The 10,889-nt window shown below is 40.3% G+C and overlaps 1 non-coding gene across 1 annotated transcript; it reads left to right on the top strand.

Annotated features, from left to right (window-relative positions):
• The first annotated feature begins 8,064 nt into the window (after window positions 1-8,064).
• Window positions 8,065-8,172, top strand: LOC148572062 (small nucleolar RNA R71). The gene has a single exon (XR_015908079.1). It is a non-coding gene; the product is annotated as a small nucleolar RNA R71 (small nucleolar RNA).
• The last annotated feature ends 2,717 nt before the right edge of the window (window positions 8,173-10,889 follow it).

Genomic DNA, 10,889 nt, shown 5'->3' with positions numbered 1-10,889 from the left:
GCTCCTTCATCTGAGGCTGGTCATCCCGAGTCAGAGCCTGATTGTCAATTCTTGAACCGAGATGATGGGACCGTGGATGCGGTGCCTCTTTAGACTCGTCCTCCTTCACCCCATGTTGATGCTGCCGAGAAGCCTTCGGATCCTCAATGATTTTTTCTAGATATTTGTGTGGATAGCCCAGCTTGTGGGCTTTTGAACTTTATGTTTTGTAAATGGTGGTTCTGACTTTTTGCTACTTCCTGAGTTGCTTGTTTAGCAACTTCATTTTGAAAACAAAGTAGTTTCCAAGCTCTTGGGGCTGATTTTGGTAGCCTCTTGAGTTTGTTATTATTATAACTTGTGTTTTTCGTAACATATCTGTCTGCATCTGTCTTGGTACCTTTTTAAGTTTTTTGGGAGTGTTGGAACTTTGCTGTCCGACCTCTTTGGATTGCCTTTGCATTTCATACTTGTGGCTTGATTCCTTTGAGGTTGTGGATGTTTGGATCCACCTTGACTTCCTCACTTTGGCCTGAAGTTATTTCTAGTAATCCGTTTTGTTTGGACCTTGTTCAGGTCTCTGTTAGGAATTTCCTTTTATAACGTCAAGGTTTTTGGGAGGCTGACTTCGTCATGTCGGGATCTTCTAAGTTATTTTAGTAATCCTCTTTCTTGGACCTTGTTCAGGTCTCTTTCAAGGATTACTTTTATAACTTTATGTTTTGGGCTGACCTCATTATGTCGGGCCCTTCTAAGTTATTTTAGTAATCCTCTTTTTTGGACCTTGTTCAGATCTCTTTGAGGGATTACTTTTATAACTTTCTGTTTTGGGCCGACCTCATTATGCCGGGCCCTTCTAAGTTATTTTAGTAATCCTCTTTCTTGGACCTTGTTCAAGTATCTTTCAGGGATTACTTTTATAACTTTATGTTTTGGGCCGACCTCATTATGTCGGGCCCTTCTAAGTTATTTTAGTAATCCTCTTTTATAGGGCTGGCCAGACCTCTTTCCAGGGATTTACTTTTTATAACTTTGGTTTTGTGACTGATCCGACTTTTTTACGTCGGCCAGTCTTTAAGTTATTTTTTAGCAATCCATTTTATTAAGACCTCGTCAGGTCCTTTCTATGGATCACTTTCGATAACTTCTTGCGTTATTCTGTTTTCATCTTTGCTGATTTTGTAGAAATTGGGTTTAATCCCCGTTTGGTCGACCTTTTGATAAATTTTGGTTTTCATCTTTGTTGGTCTTTATCATGATCGTGCAGTGAATTTGGTTTTCACTTTCTGCTGATCTGTGGCTTTATAATTGGACGATGAGCATTTCAGATTAATGCGTCTTAAGAATTTGTAGAAGATCTAAACAAATTTTATTCAAAAGAAAATGCAGATATATACATGTGGGAGTTTTATCCCTCTAAGTCGGGCAGTTTGTAGGTCTTTGGCTTGGTACCTCATTAAAAAACCTTTTCAGGAAAAAGAGTGTGCCTTGTTGTTGCACGAAATTGTGATCTCAATGGTGCCAAAAACTTGGTACGCACTATCATAATCTCAATTCTTCTTCACAACTTCGCATAACTAACCAGCATGTGCACTGGGTCGTCCAAGTAATAAACCTTACGTGAGTAAGGGTCGATCCCACGGAGATTGTTGGCTTGAAGCAAGCTATGGTCGTCTTGTAAATCTCAGTCAGGCAGATTCGAATGGTGATGAGGTTTTGATAATTGAAATATAATTAAAACATAAAATAAGATAGAAATACTTATGTAATTTATTGGTGAGAATTTCAGATAAGCGTATGGAGATGCTTGTTGCTTATGAATCTCGACTTTCCTACTGTCTTCATTCAATCATTCATACTCTTTTCCATGGTAAGTTGTATGTTGGGGGATCACCGTTGTCAATGGCTACCGTTCGTCCTCTCAGTGAAAATGGTCCAAATGCGCTGTCACCGCATGGCTAATCATCTGTCGGTTCTCGATCATGTTGGAATAGGATCCATTGATCCTTTTGCGTCTGTCACTACGCCCAACACTCGCGAGTTTAAAGCTCGTCACAGTCATCCCTTCCCAGAACCTACTCGGAATACCACAGACAAGGTTTAGACTTTCCGGGTCTCAAGAATGGCCGCCAATAATTCTAGCCTATACCACGAAGGTTTCAATCTTAGATTAGAAACCCAAGAGATACACATTCAAGCTTGTTTGCATGTAGAACGGAAGTGGTTGTCAGGCACGCGTTCATAGGTGAGAATAGTGATGAGTGTCACATAATCATCACATTCATCATGTTCTTGTGTGCGAATGAATATCTTAGAAAAGAAATAGGCTTGAGTTGAATAGAAAAACAATAGTACTTTGCATTAATTCATGAGGAACAGCAGAGCTCCACACCTTAATCTATGGGTGTAGAAACTCCACCGTTTGAAAATACATATGTGAAAATAGGGTAGACATGGCCGAGTGGCCAACCTCCCATGGAGGTCTCATAACGTAAAAGTTACATATGTGTTCCAGAGATATAAAATAAATTACTAAAAGTAGTTTTTATACTAAACTAGTAACTAGGGTTTACAGAAATGAGTAAATGATGCAGAAATCCACTTCCGGGGCCCACTTGGTGTGTGCTTGGGCTGAGCATTGAGCTTTCATGTGTAGAGACTCTTTTTGGAGTTAAACGCCAGTTGTAGCCTGTTTCTGGCATTTAACTCTGATTTGCAACCTGTTTCTGGCGTTTAACTCCAGAATAGGGCAGGAAATTGGCGTTTGAACGCCAGTTTGCATCGTCAAAACTCGGGCAAAGTATGAACTATTATATATTGCTGGAAAGCCCTGGATGTCTACTTTCCAACCCATTTAAGAGAGCACCAATTGGGTTTCTGTAGCTCCAGAAAATCCATTTCGAGTGCAGGGAGGTCAGAATCCAGCAGCATCTACAGTCCTTCTTCAGTCTCTGAATCAGATTTTTCCTCAAGTCCCTCAATTTCAGCCAGAAATTACTTGAAATCACAGAAAAACACACAAACTCATAGTAAAGTCCAGAAATGTGATTTTTATTTAAAAACTAATAAAAATATACTAAAAACTAACTAAATCATACTAAAAACTATGTAAAAACAATGCCAAAAAGAGTATAAATTATCCGCTCATCACAACACCAAACTTAAATTATTGCTTGTCCCCAAGTAACTGAAAATCAAATAGGATAAAAAGAAGAGAATATACTATAAATTCCAAAATATCAATGAAACTTAGCTCCAATTTAGATGAGCGGGGCTAGTAGCTTTTTGCCTCTGAACAGTTTTGGCATCTCACTTTATCCTTTGAAGTTCAGAATGATTGGCATCTATAAGAACTTAGAATTCAGATATTTTTATTGATTCTCTTAGTTCAGTATGTTGATTCTTGAACACAGCTACTTTATGAGTCTTGGCCGTGGCCCTAAGCACTTTGTTTTCCAGTATTACCACCAGATACATAAATGCCACAGACACATAACTGGGTGAACCTTTTCTGATTGTGACTCAGCTTTGCTAAAGTCTCCAATTAGAGGTGTCCAGGGTTCTTAAGCACACTCTTTTTTTGCTTTGGATCTCGACTTTAACCGCTCAGTCTTAAGCTTTTCACTTGACACTTTCACGCCACAAGCACATGGTTAGGGACAGCTTGGTTTAGCCGCTTAGGCCAGGATTTTATTCCTTTGGGACCTCCTATCCACTGATGCTCAAAGCCTTGGATCCTTTTTACCCTTGCCTTTTGGTTTAAAGAGTTATTAGCTTTTTTCTCTTGCCTTTTGGTTTAAAGAGCTATTGGCTTTTTCTGCTTGCTTTTTCTTTTTTTCTTTCTCACTTTTTTTTCGCCATTTTTTTATAATTTTTTTCGCAAGCCTTGCTTTTTCGCTGCTTTTTCTTGCTTCAAGAATCAATTTTATGATTTTTCAGATTATCAATAACATTTCTTCTTTTTCATCATTCTTTCAAGAGCCAACAATTTTAACATTCATAAACAACAAATTCAAAAAATATGCACTGTTCAAGCATTCATTCAGAAAACAAGAAGTGTTGCCACCACATCAAAATAATTAAACTAAGCTCAAGGATGAATTCGAAATCATGTACTTCTTGTTCTTTTGTTTTTAGAAAATTTTTCATTTAAGAAAGGTGATGAATTTATAGGACACTCAAAGCTTTAAGGATAGACACTAGACACTAATGATCATGTAATAAGACACAAATATAGATAAAAATAAATCATAGTAAACGAAAAACAGAAAAATAATTAACTAGACAAGGAGATTAAGGAACGGGTCCACCTTAGTGAGGGTGGCGTCTTCTTCCTCTTGAAGAACCAATGGTGTTCTTGAGCTCCTCTATGTATCTTCCTTGCCTTTGTTGCTCCTCTCTCATAGCTCTTTGATCTTCTCTAATCTCATGGAGAATGATGGAGTGCTCTTGGTGCTCCATCCTTAGTTGTTCCATGTTGGAACTTAATTCTCCTAGGGAGGTGCTGATTTGCTCCCAATAGTTTTGTGGAGGAAAGTGCATCCCTTGAGGCATCTCAGGGATTTCATAATGAGCAATTTCCTCATGCTCTTGTTGAGGTCCATGAGTGGGCTCTCTTATTTGCTCCATCCTTTTCTTAGTGATGGGCTTGTCCTCATCAATGAGGATGTCTCCCTCTATGTCAATTCCAGCCGAATTGTAGAGGTGGCAAATAAGGTGATGAAAGGCTAACCTTGCCAAAGTGGAGGACTTGTCAGCCACCTTGTAGAGTTCTTGAGGTATAATCTCATGAACTTCCACTTCCTCCCCAATCATGATACTATGGATCATGATGGCTCGATCCACAGTTACTTCGGATTGGTTGCTAGTAGGAATGATAGAGCGTTGGATGAACTCCAACCATCCTCTAGCCACAGGCTTAAGGTCATGCCTTCTCAATTGAACCGGCTTGCCTCTTGAGTCAATTTTCCATTGAGCTCCTTCCTCACATATGTCCATGAGGACTTGGTCCAACCTTTGATCAAAGTTGACCCTTCTAGTGTAGGGGCGTGCATTTTCTTGCATCATTGGCAAGTTGAACGCCAACCTTACATTTTCCGGACTAAAATCTAAGTATTTCCCCCGAACCATTGTAAGCCAATTCTTTGGATTTGGGTTCATACTTTGATCATGGTTCTTAGTGATCCATGCGTTTGCATAGAACTCCTGAACCATTAAGATTTCGACTTGTTGAATAGGATTGGAGAGAACTTCCCATCCTCTTCTTCTAATCTCATGTCGGATCTCCAGATACTCACTCCTTTTGAGCTTGAAAGGGACCTCAGAGATCACCTTCTTCTTGGCCACAACTTCATAGAAGTGGTCTTGATGGACCTTTGAGATGAATCTTTCCATTTCCCATGACTCAGAGGTGGAAGCAATTGCCTTCCCTTTCATCTTTCTTTAGGTTTCTCTGGCCTTAGGTGCCATTAATGGTTATGGAAAAATAAAAAGCAATACTTTTACCACACCAAACTTAAAAGGTTTGCTCGTCCTCGAGCAAAAGAAGAAAGAAAGTAGTAGAAGAAGAAGAAAATGGAGGAGATGGAGGGGGAGAGTGTATTCTGCCAAGGGGGAGAAGAAGTGTTTGTAATGTGTGAAAATGAGGTAGTGTTGAGGGGTTTATATAGGGGTGGGGGAAGGGTTAGGTTTCGTGTATTAGGATTGGGTTTGGGAGGGAAAGGATTTTAAATTTGGAGGTAGGTGGGGTTTTTGGGGAAGAGTGGATGGATGTGAGTGGTGAAGAGTGTTTGAGGAAGAGGTATGGAGGTGATTGGTGAAGGGTATTTGGGAAAGAGTGTTATGAAAGGGTGTAAAGAGGAGAGAAGAAGAAGTGGGGTAGGTGGGGATCCTGTGGGATCCACAGATCCTGAGGGGTCAAGGACTTAACATCCCTGCTCTATTTAGGCGTGCAAAACGCCCTTGGAATGCACTTCTGGCGTTAAACGCCAGGTTGCTGCTTGTTTCTGGCGTTTAACGCCAGCTTTTCTCCCATTATTGGCGTTAAACGCCAATTAGATGCTCTGTTCTGGCATTAAACGCCAGTCTGATGCTTGTTTTTGGTGTTAAACGCCCAGAATGGTGCCAGACTGGGCGTTTAACGCCCATTCTGCTACTCTTACTGGCGTTTAAACACCAGTAAGCTCTCCCTCTAGGGTGAGCTCTTTTTCATTCTGTTTTTCATTCTATGTTTGATTTTTCAGTTATTTTTGTGACTTCACATGATCATCAACCTAAAGAAAACATAAAATAGAAATGGAAAATAAATAGATATAATTAAATAGCATTGGGGTGCCTCCCAACAAGCGCTTCTTTAATGTCAATAGCTTGACAGTGAGCCCTCATGGAGCCTCACAGATAATCAGAGCAGGGTTGGGTCCTCTCAACACTAAACTTAGAGTTTGGTTGTGGCCTCCCAATACCAAACTTAGAGTTTGGTTGTGGCCTCCCAACACCAAACTTAGAGTTTGAATGTGGGGGTTTTGTTTGACTCTGTATTGAGAGAAGCTTTTCATGCTTCCTCTCCATGGTTACAGAAGGAGAACCTTGAGTCTTGAATACAAGGTAGTCCTCATTCAACTGAAGGACCAACTCTCCTCTGTCAACATCAATCACAGCTTTTGCTGTGGTTAGGAAGGGTCTGCCAAGGATGATGGATTCATCCTCATCCATCCCAGTGTCTAGGATTATGAAATCAGTAGGGATGTAAAGGCCTTCAACCTTTACTAGCACGTCCTCTACTAGTCCATAAGCCTGTTTCATTGATTTGTCTGCCATCTCTAGTGAGATTCTTGCAGCTTGTACCTCAAAGATTCCCAGTTTCTCTATTACAGAGAGTGGCATGAGGTTTATCCCTGACCCCAGGTCACACAGAGCCTTCTCAAAGGTCATGGTGCCTATGGTATAAGGTATGAAGAATTTTCTAGGATCCGATTTCTTCTGAGGTAATGTCTGCCTCATTAATGCATTCAGTTCATTGGTGAACAAGGGGGGTTCATCCTCCCAAGTCTCAGTACCAAATAACTTGGCATTCAGCTTCATGATTGCTCCTAGATATTTAGCAACTTGCTCTTCAGTGATGTCTTCATCCTCTTCAGAGGAAGAATATACATCAGAGCTCATGAATGGCAGAAGGAAGTTCAATGGAATCTCTATGGTCTCTGTATGAGCCTCAGATTCCTTTGGTTCCTCAAAGGAAAACTCCTTTCTATCTAGAGGACGTCCCCTGAGGCTTTTCTCACTGGGACTTATATCCTCCTCACTCTCTCCAGGTTCGGCCATGTTGATCATGGTTATGGCCTTGCACTCTCTCTTGGGGTTTTCTTCCGTATTGCTTGGGAGAGTACTGGGAGGAGTTTCAGTAATCTTCTTACTCAGCTGACCCACCTGTGCCTCCAAATTTCTGATGGAGGACCTTGTTTCATTCATGAAACTTAGTGTGGTCTTGGATAGATCAGAGACTATGGTTGCTAGGCTAGAATGACTCTGTTCAAAATTCTCTGTCTGTTACTGAGAAGGTGATGGAAAAGGCTTGCTATTGCTAAACCTATTTCTTCCACCATTATTATTATTAAAGCCCTTATTAGGCTTCTGTTGATCCTTCCATGAGAAATTTGGATGATTTCTCCATGAAGGATTGTAGGTGTTTCCATAGGGTTCTCCCATGTAATTCACCTCTGCCATTGTAGGATTCTCAGGATCATAAGCTTCTTCTTCAGAAGATGCTTCTTTAGTACTGTTGGATGCATCTTGCAATCCATTCAGACTCTGAGAAATCATATTGACTTGCTGGGTCAATATTTTGTTATGAGCCAATATGGCATTCAGAGTATCAATTTCAAGAACTCCCTTCTTCTGAGGCGTCCCATTGTTCATAGGATTCTTCTCAGAGGTGTACATGAACTGGTTATTTGCAACCATTTCAATGAGTTCCTGAGCTTCTGCAGGGGTTTTCAGATGAAGAGATCTTCCTGCAGAATGGTCCAATGACATTTTTGACAACTCAGACAGACCATCATAGAATATACTTATGATGCTCCATTCTGGAAGCATGTTAGTAGGACACCTTTTGATCAGCTGCTTGTATCTTTCCCAAGCTTCATAGAAGGATTCTCCTTCCTTCTGTCTGAAGGTTTGGATTTCCACTCTAAGCTTGCTCATCTTTTGAGGTGGAAAGAATTTGACCAGAAAAGCACTGACCATCTTATCCCAAGAGTTCAGGATATCCTTAGGTTGTGAATCCAACCATGTTCTAGCTCTGTCTCTTACAGCAAAAGGGAAAAGCATAAGTCTGTAGACCTCAGGATCAACTCCATTGGTCTTGACAGTGTCACAGATTTGCAAGAATTCAGCTAAAAACTGATGAGGATCTTCCATTGGAAGTCTATGAAACTTGCAATTCTGCTGCATTAGAGAAACCAATTGAGGCTTAAGCTCAAAATTGTTTGCTCCAATTGCAGGAATTGAGATGCTTCTTCCATAGAAGTCAGAAGAGGGTGCAATGAAGTCACCAAGCATCTTCCTTGCATTGTTGGCATTGTTATTGGGTTCGGCCATGTCTCCCTCTTTTTCGAAAATTTCTGTCATGTTCTCTCCAGAGAGTTGTGCTTTAGCTTCCCTTAGCTTCCTCTTCAGAGTCCTTTCAGGTTCAGGATCAGCTTCAACAAGAATATTCTTATCCTTGTTCCTGCTTATATGAAAAAGAGGAGAATAGAAAAGAAAATATGAAATCCTCTATGTCACAGTATAGAGATTCCTTATGTGAGTATAAGAGGATAAGAATAGAAGAAGGAGAAGAGAAAAATTCGAATACAGAGAAGAAGATGGGGTTCGAATTTTGGGTGGGAGAGAAGTGTTAGTAGATAAATAAATAGAAGGAGATGTGAGAGGGGGAGAAAATTCGAATTTAATTTAAAATAAAAGGAAAATATTTTTGTTTTTATTTCAAATATTAGTTAGAATTCGAAAATTAAAAAGAGAAATAAAATTAAAATTAAAATTTGAAACAATTGGTAAATTAAAAAAAATTTTGAAAAAAAAGGTGAGGGATTTTCGAAAATTAAAGAGAGAAAATTAGTTAGGTAATTTTTGCGTCTGTTACTACGCCCAACACTCGCGAGTTTGAAGCTCGTCACAGTCATCCCTTTCCAGATCCTACTCGGAATACCACAGACAAGGTTTAGACTTTCCGGATCTCAGGAATGGCCACCAATAATTCTAGCCTATACCACGAAGGTTTCAATCTTAGATTAGAAACCCAAGAGACATACATTCAAGCTTGTTTGCATGTAGAACGGAAGTGGTTGTCAGGCACGCGTTCATAGGTGAGAATAGTGATGAGTGTCACATAATCATCACATTCATCATGTTCTTGTGTGCGAATGAATATCTTAGAGAAGAAATAGGCTTGAGTTGAATAGAAAAACAATAGTACTTTGCATTAATTCATGAGGAACAGCAGAGCTCCACACCATAATCTATGGGGTGTAGAAACTCCACCGTTTGAAAATACATAAATGAAAATAGGGTAGACATGGCTGAGTGGCCAGCCTCCCATGGAGGACTCAGAACGTAAAAGTTACATAATGTGTTCCAGAGATGTAAAATAAATTACTAAAAGTAGTTTTTATACTAAACTAGTAACTAGGGTTTACAGAAATGAGTAAATGATGCAGAAATCCACTTCCGGGGCCCACTTGGTGTGTTCTTGCGCTGAGCATTGAGCTTTCATGTGTAGAGACTCTTTTTAGAGTTAAACGCCAGGTTGTAGCCTGTTTCTGGCTTTTAACTCTGATTTGCAACCTGTTTCTGGCGTTTAACTCCAGAATAGGAGAGGAAATTGGCGTTTGAATGCCAGTTTGCGTCGTCAAAACTTGGGCAAAGTATGGACTATTATATATTGCTGGAAAGCCCTGGATGTCTACTTTCCAAAGCATTTGAGAGAGCGCCAATTGGGTTTCTGTAGCTCCAGAAAATCTATTTCGAGTGCAGGGAGGTCAGAATCCAACAGCATCTGCAGTCCTTCTTCAGTCTCTGAATCAGATTTTTGCTCAAGTCCCTCAATTTCAGCTAGAAATTACCTGAAATCACAGAAAAATACACAAACTCATAGTAAAGTCCAGAAATGTAATTTTTATTTAAAAACTAATAAAAATATACTAAAAACTAACTAAATCATATTAAAAACTTTGTAAAAACAATACCAAAAAGCGTATAAATTATCCGCTCATCACTTGTACTAAGATCCTTTATCACCCTTAACTATAGTACCTTCTTAGGTTGCAGGTGTTCCATGACCTAGGGAGCTCTCGCCCTTCGAGTTCGGACAGTCTGTAGTAGCCTTTTCCAAGTACTTCTATGACTCGGTAGGGTCCTTTCCAGTTCGCTGCCAGCTTTCCTTCTCTAGGTCGAGTTGTTCTGATATCATTTCGGATTACGATGAGGTCGTTCTCGGCAAAACTTCACGGCACTACCTTTTGATTGTATCTCGAAGCCATTCGACATTTTAATGCCTCTTCCCTGATCCGAGCTCTTTCTTGGATTTCTGGAAGTAGGTCGAGTTCTTCCCTTTGAAGTTGGGAGTTGGCTTCTTCATTATAATGGATCACTCTAGGTGACCCTTCTTCAATCTCCACTGGGATCAGTGCCTCCATTCCATACGCTAATCGAAAGGGTGATTCCTTTGTGTGGAATGTGGCGTTGTTCGATATGCCCATAGGACTTGTGGGGGCTCTTCAGCCCAGGCTCCCTTTGCGTCCTGTAATCTCTGTTTTAGCCCAGCCAATATGTCTTTGTTGGCAGCTTCGGCTTGTCTATTGGCCTGGGGATGTTCTACGGAAGTGAATTGGTGTTTTATGTTCAAGTCGGCCACT

This window comes from Arachis ipaensis, chromosome B3, assembly GCF_059453495.1.
Source record: "Arachis ipaensis isolate K30076 ecotype BB chromosome B3, ASM5945349v1, whole genome shotgun sequence".
Classification (NCBI taxonomy): Eukaryota; Viridiplantae; Streptophyta; class Magnoliopsida; order Fabales; family Fabaceae; genus Arachis; species Arachis ipaensis.
This window is presented reverse-complemented; position numbering and strand designations above follow the sequence as displayed.